Genomic DNA, 11421 nt, shown 5'->3' with positions numbered 1-11421 from the left:
ATCCATGGAGAGATAGCAAGCTAATCTTTCGAGCCTAGATGAGTCTTCATCAGAGCTGAATGAAGTATGGAGGGGGCAGCATTTATGCTATAGTTGGGGGAGGGTAGTGGTGGGTGTAGAGTGCTGGGTGAGAAAGAGTGTTAATAGTTCAGATTAAGTGATCGGAATGTGAGAATGACAGAACGATGGTGATGCATAACTGCTCAACTGTAAAGGAAGACAGTTCCACTGGGGTGGCAGAGGGGAGAGGAAGAAATGGGAGTTGGTCCACAATTTGACAGTATTGAACTCAATATTAAGTGCAGAAGACTGTAAAGTGCACAGTCCGAGAAGGAGATGTCGTTTCTCCAGTTTGTGCTGCGATTCGCTGGATCAGTACAGCATGCCAAGGACAGAGAAGTGAGTATGCAAGCAGGATGCTGTGTTGAAATGATCAGCTATGGGAACCATGATGTGGAGGTGCTGGTGCTAGACTGGGATGGACAAAGTTAAAAATAACATGGCACCAGGTTATAGAATAACAGGCTTATTTGGAAGCAGTACCTTTCAGAATGCTGTTCCTTCATCAGGTAACTATGGGAAGGTCGGGTCACGCTTATGAACGGACTGAAGGTGTTCTCCAATGTAGATTAGGCCACAATGGGTGCAGCAAATACAATTCATTCCTGAAGAAGAGCTTATGCCTGAAACGTCGAATCTCCTGTTCCTTGGATGCTGCCTGACCTGCTGCGCTTTTCCAGCAACACATTTTCAGCTCTGATCTCCAGCATCTGCAGTCCTCACTTTCTCCCCGCAGCCAATACAATACACAAGATTGGACGAGGTATAGGTGAAATGCTGGAAAGACTGTTTTGGCCCTTGGATAGTAAGCAGGGAGGAGGTGAAGGGGCAGGTGTTGCACCTTCTGTGGTTACATGGAAATGTGGGGTGGGGGCGAGACGGTGGTCATGGAATGGATCATGGTCTCCTAGAGGGAACAATCCCTGAAAAATGCAGTCATGGGGTGTGAGGGGAAGATGTGTTTGGTGGTGGCATTCTGCTGGAGTTGTCTGAAATGGCAGGGAATGATAGTTTGAATGCGGAGGCTGGTGAGGACAATGGGGACTCTATCACCCTGTTGTGAGTGATTGGAAGGGGCAAGGGTTGAAGCATGGAAGGTAGGTCGGATGCGGTCGAGGGCCCTGTCAACCACAGTAGGAGGGAAAATCCGATTATAGAAGAAGCAAGCCATGTCATCAGCACTGTTCTGGAATGTGGCATCATCCAAACAGATCCAATGAATCGCAGAATAAACTCGAAGAAAAACATCTCATCTTTAGCCCAGGTTCTCTTCAGCCTTCTGGACTCATATATTTCGTCCAATACATTGAAATTGTGAACCAACTCCCATTTCAGCTAACCCTCACTATGCGCAGCTCTCCACTTCAACCTCACCATCGAACCAGTGGACAAGAAGTGGGGGCACTGTGTTGTGTTAGTTTGGCACATCGATCTGTACAACGCTGAAGCCAGGTGGCAACTCACGGACCTCCTACTGTCCCCTAGACCATGACCTCACCTCCCATCACCAAACAATCATCTCCCAGACCATCCACAACCTCATCACCGCAGGGGATCTCCCATCCACAGCCTCCAACCTCATAGTCCGGGAACACTGCACCACCTGGTTCTACCTCTTACCCAAACTTCACAAACTGGACTGTCCTGGAAATGTGAGGTGCTACATTTTGGGAAAGCAAATCTTAGCAGGACTTATACACTTAATGGTTAGGTCCTAGGGAGTGTTGCTGAACAATGAGACCTTGGAGTGCAGGTTCATAGCTCCGTGAAAGTGGAGTCACAGGTAGATAGGATAGTGAAGAAGGTGTTTGGTATGCTTTCTTTTATTGGTCAGAGTATTGAGTACAGAAGTTGGGACACTGTGCTGAGGCTGTACAGTACCTTGGCTAGGTCACTGTTGGAATATTGCGTGCAATTCTGGTCTCCTTTCTATTGGAAAGATGTTGTGAAAGTTGAAAGGATTCAGAAAAGATTTACAAGGATTTTGCCAGGGTTGGAGGATTTGAGCTATAAGGAGAGGTTGAATAGACTGGGGCTGTTTTCCCTGGAGCGTCAGAGGCTGAGGGAGTGACTTTATAGAGATTTATAAAATCTGAACGGGCATGGATATGATACAAAGACAAAGTCTTTTCCCTGGGGTGGGGGTGTCCAGAATTAGAAGGCATAGGTTTATGGTGAGAACGGAAAGATATAAAAGGGACCTAAGAGGCAACTTTTTCACACAGAGGGTGATATGTGTATGGAATTAGCTGCCGGAGGAAGTGGTGGAGGCTGGTACAATTGCAACATTTAAAAGGCATTTGGATGGGTATATGAATAGGAAGGGTTTGGAGGGATATGGGTCAGGTGCTGGCAACTGAGACCAGATTGGGTTGGGATATCTGGTTGACATGGACAAGTTGGACCGAAGGGTCTGTTTCCATTTTGTACATCTCTATGATTCTCTGCCTCCTCCTGCCCCACCGAACTTATCTCCACATAACTTGACACTGTCCTGTCCCCGTTGTTCCAAGATCTCCACACATACATTCAGGACACCACACATGCCCTCCACCACCTCCATGACTTTCGGTTCCCCGGCCCCCAATGCCTCATCTTCACCATGGACATCGAGTCCCTGTACATGTCCTACACGTAGGCCTCCAAGTCCTCCATTTCTTCCTCTCCCGCCAACCCAACTGGTACCCTTCCACTGACACACTCATTTGATTGGCCGAACTCTCAAATATTTCTCCTTTGAATCCTCCCACTTCAGACCAAAGCGGTAGCAATGGGGACATGGAAAGGCCCCAGCTATGCCTGACTCTTCATTAGGTATGTGGAACAGTCCATCTTCCACAGTTACACTGACACCATTCCCCATCGTTTTCTCCACTACATTGATGACTGTAGTGGCGCCACCTCGTGCTCCCATGAAGGGGCTGAACAGGTCATCAACTTCATCAACACGTGGACCATTTCGAACACCTCCCTCCACTTCCTGGACCTCTCCATCTCTATTTCTGGCTTTCGACTCTACACAGATATCTACTTCAAACCCAATGACTCCCACAGCTATCTGGAGTACACCTCCTCCCTCCTCCCACGACCCCCCCCAGTAAAAATGCTATTCTGCACTCCCAATTCCTCTACCTCCGCTGCATCTGCTCTCAGGAGGACCAATTCCACTCCAGAACATCCCAGATGGCCTCCTACTTCAAAGACAAAGGATAGTGAAGAAGACATTTGGTATGCTTTCCTTTATTGGTCAGAGTATTGAGTACAGGAGCTGGGAGGTCATGTTGCAGCTGCACAGGAGCCTTCCGCAAAGACCGTTCCCTCTGTGAATACCTGGTCAGGTCCACGCCTCCCTACAACCCACCCTCCCATCCTGGCACCTTCTCCTGCCACGGCAGAAACTGCAACACCCCCCCACCCCCAATCACCCTCCTCTAGCTTATCTCTCCACGCTTCAGGCTCTCTGCCTTTATTCCTGTTGAAGGGCCTTTGCCGGATACATCGATTTTACTGGTCCTCGGATGCTGCCTGAACTACTGTGCTCTTCTAGCACCACTAATCCAGAATCTGGTTTCCAGCATCTGCAGTCATTGTTTTTACCCTGCACAGCACATTGGTTAGGCCGTCTTTTGGAATACTGCATGCAATATCGGAAACATATTGTAAACCTTGAAAGGGTTCAGAAAAGACTTAGCAGGGTGTTGCCAGGGTTGGAGGATTTCAGCTTTAAGGAGAGGCTGAACAGGCTGGGGCTATTTTCTCTGGAGCATCAGAGGCTGAGGAGTGACCTTATAGAGGTTATAAAATCATGAGGGGCACAGGCAGGATAAATTGACTAAGCCTCTTCCCTGGGGTGGGGGAGTTCAGAACTAAAGGGCATAGGTTTAGGGTGAGAGGGGAAAGATGTAAAAGAGACCTAAGAGGCAACATTTTCACGCAGAGAGTATGGAATGAGCTGCCAGAGGAAGTGGTGGAGGCTGGTACAATTGCAACATTTAAATGGCACCTGGATGGGTATATGAATAGGAAGGGTTTGGAGGGATATGGGCCGAGTGTTGGCAGGTGGGACTAGATTGGGTTGGGATATCTGGTCAGCATGGAGAAGGTGGACTGAAGGGTCTATTTCTGTACTGTATATCTCTATGACTGGAATTTCTCCTCCCATGTGGTCAACAATGCCCTCCAGTGCATCTCCTCCACTTCCTGCACCTCCACCCTTGAACTCCAACCCTCCAAACACAACAAGGACAGAACCCTCATGGTCCTCACCTTCCACTCCACCAACCTCTGGATATAATGCACATTCCACCACCATTTCCACCACCTACAGTCAGACTGCACCACCATTGATATATTTCCTCCCCCACCCCTTTCAGCATTCCACAGAGACCATTCCCTCCGTGAATCCCTTCTTCCTTAGGTCCATGCCCCCCCCCACCAACCAATCCTCCACTCCTGGTACCTTCCCTTGCTACTGCAAGAGGTGTAAAACCTGAACCCACACCTCTTCTTTCACCTCCATCCAAGGATCCAAAGGATCCTTCCACATCCAGCAGACATTTTCCTGTAGCTCCAAATACCTCATCTACTGTGTCCATTGCTATCAATGTGGTCTCCTCTACACTGGGGAGACAGAATGCCAACTTGTGAAATGTTTCAGGGAACATCTCTGGGATACACGCACTAAACAACCCCACTGCCCTGTTGTTCATCACTTGAACTCCCCGTCCCACTCTGCCAAAGACATGCAAGTCCTAGGCCTCCTCCACCGGGAAATCTTAGCCACCCAAAGATTGGAAGAAGAACACCTCAACTTCTGCCTTGGGACCCTCCAACCACACGGAGTCAATGTCAATTTCACCAGTTTCCTCATCTCCCCTCCCCCCACCTTAGCCCAGATCCAACCCTTCAACCCGGCACCACCCTCTTGTACACTCCTACCTGTCCATCTTCCACCTATCCCACTTCACCCTCTTCTCTAATCTATCAACCCCACATTCATCGACCCACTGCAGTCCCAGCTACCTTCCCTCCAGCACCACTCCCCTCCCATTTATCTCTCAGACCCCTTGGGCCACCCCCACATTCATGACGAAGAGATTATGCTTGAAATGTTGACTCTCCTGCTACTCGGATGCTGCCTAACCAGCTGTGCTTTCCCAGCACCACACATTTTTGACTCCCGTTTCAGCGTTGCTTGTTACATTCGCTGTCACCATGTCCTCTCACCCCTTCCAACACCCTAATGGGATTGCCTGTCCTTTCCAGCCTGGCAGTTAGACACACAATTATCCTGTCATTCTCAATTCACTGAATCTGAATGATTAAAATCCTTTAACCCTCCCAAGCACTGTGCACCTACCATCCCCACCCCAACTGCAGGATAAACGCTGCACACTTTACTTCAGATGAAGAATCATCCAGGCTTGAAACCTTAGCTTGCTCTCTCTCCATGGATGGGTGAAAGTGGGTACTGCAGATCCTGGAGATTAGAGTTAAAACTAGAGGGTGCTGGATGCTGTCTGACCCACTGTGATCTCCAGCATTTGTTGTTTTCAGTACAGATTGCAAAATCTGCAACAAATTGCTCCTACGTTTTGCTAAAATACTAACACTGTTGAAGCAGAGGGACTAGAAACTTAAATAAAACCCAACCTTTCCAACAGTTCAAACGTTTACACTCAGCCACACACAATACCAAACAGTTATGTATTTACTGTTTCCCACGTGTCTGTCCAAAGCCTCAAACCGTTCCCCTCAGTGTCACGTGTGCTTCCAGCATGCCATTGGCATTGTTCAGAGGGTCACGCGGGTTAGGATGAAATTACTGAGGGCGGTCAGTCTGCGCGAGGTCGGACGTTAAACCTTCCCCCTCACCTCAGATGCGGCTCACACTACAATCACTGCGCCTGCGCCGCTACTCATAACCCCGCCCCCAAACCATGGCGGGTCAACAGAGCAGTCCACACCGAGGGAGAGATGGCAGGGGATGTACAGTATTCATATTTACTTTAGAGCGCCTTGGGATGGATTCACACTGAAATATTTATAACGAATAGAAATATTAATTGTCAATAGTAATTTTTGCTGTAAGCAAGAATAACTGAAAATTAAAAGTTTTGCATATGAAATGTCTCCCCCTCGTCTTTGACCGTAGTGGATCACGCCAGTAGGCGGAACTGACGTCGCAGCAAGGCAGCAGCGTGGACGCGGTGAGCGGGCTCTGAACAAGGAATATCCTGAGAGGAAGCGGTACTAGGGAGCAGAGCAGTACACCGAGAGAAGGGGCTGGTACACTGAGAGCGGGGCACCGGGGCAAAGTGACACTCAGAGAGGGGCTCTGGGGTGCAGAGAGAAGGACACCAGGGGCAGAGCGGCACCCTGAGAGAAGTGGGCTTTTGTCAGAGTGACATCCCAACAGAGCAGTACCTTGATAGAGGGGCATCAGGGACAAAGCAGAATCCAGAAACAGAGTGGCAGTGGGTACAGAGCAGCTGACAGGCACCTAGACCAGAGACCTGGAGAGACGATACTGAGATCTTGTGTGGAAAATAATCGTGGTAAGTTTTACTAGCGCTGATATCTCCTTCATTGAACAATAGTATCTGGTAAATGAAGAGTGGTGATGGAGTGGAGCAGTGTTTGTGTGAGCACCTTTGGAGAGAGGAATGCTATTAGTAGTGATGGTGTCACCTTTTGCGAGCTGCTACTCTCCCTCGCTTTCTCAAAGTATCTATCAAAAGCAACTTTTACCTCTCCCTTACACAGTAAAGGTATCAGAGAAACAGCTGGTATGGCAACATCTGTAGAGAGAAAATAGTTAAAGTTTTGACTTCGTGATCTATGTCAGAATTGAAGATAGTTGAAGAAGGGTAAATTAGACTGATCACAGTTTGGGTGGATGGTCTGGAGAATAGAGCAAATGGAGGTAGTGCCCAGAGAAAGTCCTGAAAAAAGAAAAGTGATTGCTGCTAATAAGCTGAAAGAGAAATAATAGCTTGGTGGGCTGCTAATGGGAAGTGTGAATGTTTGAAATTGGTTATCTATACTGGGAGCAGCCCATACAGGACAGAACCTAGGGCTCTGGGGAAGGGAGTGAACAAAAGACTGGGGGGGGGGGGTTCACATTCTGTATTTATTAAACTCCATATTGAGTCTTGTAGGCTGTATAACGGACTGAGGCAGAAACTGAGGTGGTGTTCCTCTAGCTTGCATTGAGCTTTGTTGGCGGACAGCAGTTGGCCTTAGACTAAAATGCTGGCTTGGGAACACTGAGGTATGTTGAAGTGGTAGGTAGGTGGTGGGCGAGAAACCTGGAGTAACTTTTTTGGATAGGGAGTAGGTATTTGGCAAAGTGATTACCCAGTCTGCTCTTAGTCTCCTCAACGCAAAAGCAAGTGTCTTGTATGCGACAAATACAGTAGATTGGATTGAATGAAGTGTAAATAAATTGCTGCTTCACTGGGAAGATGTATCTGGGGCTGTGAATAGTGAAGGAGAGAGGATGTAGACAGGCAAGTGTTCTATCTTCTGCAAATGCCTGGGAAGATGCAGTGGGAGTGTGTGGATGTGTAGGGTGCAGAGGAGGACTGGGCCAGAATGTGCCATGTGTCAGAGGGAACTGATCCTGCAGGGGAGGGGGATTACCACTTTTGTTCTTTCTACTTATGGTCTTGTATATCTCGTGGTGGCATCTTGCAAGAGGTGGTGGAAATCTTGTGATCCTTTGGATGTGGAGGCTACTGGGGTGGAAACCAAGGGGAACCTAATTTTGTTGTGGGAGGGAAAGGAATGGGTGAGAGAAAAAGTGCAGGAATGGATTGAGTATGGCTGAGGGCTCCGACAACCACGACAGCATGGAACCCTGAAACATCTAAGGCTTCCCCTGAGGAAGGTGGCATTATCATAACAGGTGCAATGTAGCTGGAGAAACTGGGAGAATGGGATGGAGCCCTTGCAGGAAGCAGGGTGTGAGGAAGTATAGTCAAGGTAACTGTGGGAGTCAGCGAGTTTGTAACTAAAATTGGTGGCCAGGCAGATCTATCCCTGACTTCGTAATCAAATTGCTGACATGGGTGGTGCTGATGGTATGTATCTTGCATTATTCTACCTGGACATCTCTTATCTCCTACTGGACCATGACCATGTCAGTGAACATCAAGCTATTGTTTCAATGACCGTGGTCTTTGTTTAATCTGGGGATTTCTGCCCCACAGCTTCCCAACTCATAGTATCCCAATCCTGGATAGACTGCTTCTACCTTCTTCCCAAAATCCACAAACAGGATTGCTTAGTCACATCAGTCGTTTCAGCCTGTTCCTGCCCCACTGAACTTATTTCTTCTTACCTAACTCAATTTTCTCTGCCCTTGTTCAATTCCTTTCCACTTACATATGTGAATCATCTGATGCTTTATATCAGTGTCAGAATTTCCAGTTTTCTTACACCAGGGGCTTCCTCTTTACCATGGAATCACTCTACACATCTGTCTGCCATCAGGATGGTCTGAGTGCGCTCTGCTTCTTTCTTGAGCATAAGCCTGAACTGTCCCCATCTCCCACCGGACTAGCTGAGCCCATCCTCATTTTAAATAACATGTTCTTTAACTCCCCTCACTTTCTTCCGCTCAAAGGTGTGACCAAGGATGTTGCATAGGCTGCAGATATACCTGTCTCTTCGTGGAACATTCATTACTCCAGTATTACTCATATCCCACCGGATAGCTCTTGCTCTGGTACATTGATGACATAATTGGTGCTGCTTCTCTCTCTTGCCAGGAATTGGAAAAAATGATCAATTTTGTTTGCAATGTCTACATTGCATTCACTTTCACCTGGCCCATTTCTGATTTGCTTACTCTCCTTCCTCAAAATCTTTGTTTCCACATGTGGGAATATACTGGCTACATTACATACCCATCAAGTCCTACAGTTATCTTGACTGTTCATCCTTTCAGACTGCTTCACTAAGGACTCCATCCCATTCTCCCTGATTCTCCTTCTCTGTCGTATCTTCCACAGGGCGACCCTCACAAATGTCCACCTCTCTCCTGAACCGAGGATTCACTGTCACCATGGTTTACAGAGCTCTCAGTCATGTCTGATACTTTTTTTTGCACTTCTGTCCTCAGCCATTCCCCACTCCCATAACAATGATAGGGTTCTCAGGTTCTTGCTTTCTGCACCACAAGCCTTCTCAGTCAAAAAACCATAAGCTGCCATTTCTGCCACCTCTTTTGTCAGCACTCCGCATGGTTTCTTTCCTCCAGGATATCGTGGTCAACTCTTCCTCCACTTACAATACCTTCCCCCGACGCCATGGCACTTTTCTATGCATTTGTAGAAGATGCAGCACTTGCCCATTTACCACATCATTATCCAAGGCTCAAGACACATCTTCCAGGTGAAGCAGCCATTTACTCAATCAAGTCTTTTCTTTTTTACACTCATGGGACTTGGGCGTTACTGGCTGGGTCAGCATTTGTCTTCCGCCCTTGTTGCCTGTGAGGAGGTGGTGATGAACTGTCTTCTTGAACCACTGTGTTGTAGGTTGACCCACAATGCTGCTGGGTTGGGAATTCCAACATTTTGACCCAGCAACAGCAAAGGAACGGCAATATCTTTCTAAGTCGGGTAGAAGTGTGAGGTGAGGTAGAGTAGATGGGAATGTGGAATTTCAAATGCTGATAGACCCAGTCTTGGTCTTACTGAATGGCAGATCAAGCTCGAGGGGTTGAATGGCCTACTTCTGTTCTTATTTCATAAGGTTGTATGAAGCTGTGGAAGAGAGTTTTAGCAAAACGATATTGCTTAGCCAGAAATTTTTATAAGTCAGTGAGGACAGCTGTGATGGGTGAATAGGAACTCAGTGCAAGTAAGGCATGAATAGGAGTTTCGAGTATCCTCAAGATTGCAAAGGGTAGAACAAGAGACAGTATCCTGGAATAGTCTAACATAAAGCTAACAAACACAAGGGAAAAGGTTTCAGCAGAAGATTTTCCAAGGCAAAGTGAGTACTGCAGATGCTGGAGATCAGAGTCAAGATTGCAGTGGTGCTAAAGAAGTGCAGCCCATTAGGCAGCATCCGAGGAGGAGGAAAATCGACTTTTCGGGCAAAAGCCCTTCGTCAGGAAGGGCTTTTGCCTGAAAAGTCGATTTTCCTGCTCCTCGGATACTGCCTGACCTGCTGTGCTTTTTTAGCACCACTCCAATCTTGACAGAAGGTTTTCCAAGTTGGGGTCGAATGTGAAATCAAAAGTTGTGATGACCCATCTGGTTCAAAGATAAATCTGCCATGGAGAGAAAGTTCTTCAAAGCAACTTATGGCAGGGAGTGAAGACAATAGCTTTGATATTTTCAAAACTTGCTAATATTTTCAAGTATTTAAGCACAGGATATTTCCAATTATCTAGGATTGGAAAACAAACAAAATTACCATGACAATTCTGAAAGAGGAGAGGGATTGAGGGTTGGTGGTGGGGTAGACCTGTGTGTTGTCAGCGACCACCTTGAATTTCTGCAGCGTATGTAGTGTGGAACACCTACAGTGCTGTTAAGATTGGAGTTCCAGAATTATAATCAGTGCCAGTGATGGATAATTCTTGGATGGTAATATTCCCACACATTTTCCTTCACCATCTAGACAGTAGAAGTTGGCACCTCATCAAATGCTGGCAAACAGTTGCAATCAAGTAGGCTGCTTTTTCCTGAATGGTATTAAGCTCCTTGGTGTTTATGGAGCTGCACTCGAGGCAGGTAGAGAATATTCCATCAATTTGGACTTTGGTCTTTTAGATGGAGGAAGGCTTTGAAGAATCCGGAAGTGAGTAATTTTCTGTAGAATTCCTTGCCTCTGGCCTTCTGTTGTAGTTGCAACGTTTTTTTTGACTGGTCCAGTTCAGCATATTGTCAATGGTAATAACTTGGATGTGTCGATGAACATCACGGTTGATTGTGTGGCTGCAGTGATGGTAGTGCTGTTGAAAATCAAGGGCCATTGTGTGGTTTGAATGTCACTTGCCACTAACAGCTCAAGCCTAAATGTTCAGGTCATGCTGTATTTGGATGTTTAACAGAGCCATAGAGTTATATCGCATGGAAATAGACCCTTCAGTCCAACTCATCCATGCTGACTAAGTTTCCCAAACTAAATTAGTCCCATCTGCCTGCATTTGGCCCATATCCCTCTAAATCTTTCCTATTTAGGTACCTATCCAAATGTCTTTTAAATGTTGTAACTGTGTCTGCTCTACCATTTCCTCTGGCAGTTCATTCCACATTCCACACTGTCTGTATAAAAGAAAAGTTACCCCCTCAGGTCTTTATACTTTGATTTTAAATAGCAAAAACCATTTGAGATTTGCAA

The 11421-nt window shown here is 46.9% G+C and overlaps 1 protein-coding gene across 1 annotated transcript in view; it reads left to right on the top strand.

Moving 5' to 3' along the window:
- Positions 1-6248: 6248 nt before the first annotated feature.
- The window catches only part of srbd1 (S1 RNA binding domain 1), a 265465-nt gene continuing 260292 nt past the window's right edge, over positions 6249-11421 (top strand). The window contains exon 1 of the mRNA XM_060830869.1: positions 6249-6617. The gene's annotated coding sequence lies outside the window, so the exon portion shown is untranslated. The remainder of the gene's footprint in view (positions 6618-11421) is intronic.

Source organism: Hemiscyllium ocellatum, chromosome 10, assembly GCF_020745735.1.
Source record: "Hemiscyllium ocellatum isolate sHemOce1 chromosome 10, sHemOce1.pat.X.cur, whole genome shotgun sequence".
Taxonomy (NCBI): domain Eukaryota; kingdom Metazoa; phylum Chordata; class Chondrichthyes; order Orectolobiformes; family Hemiscylliidae; genus Hemiscyllium; species Hemiscyllium ocellatum.
Note: the sequence above shows the minus strand (reverse complement) of the source record. Positions and strands in the feature narration are given on the sequence as shown.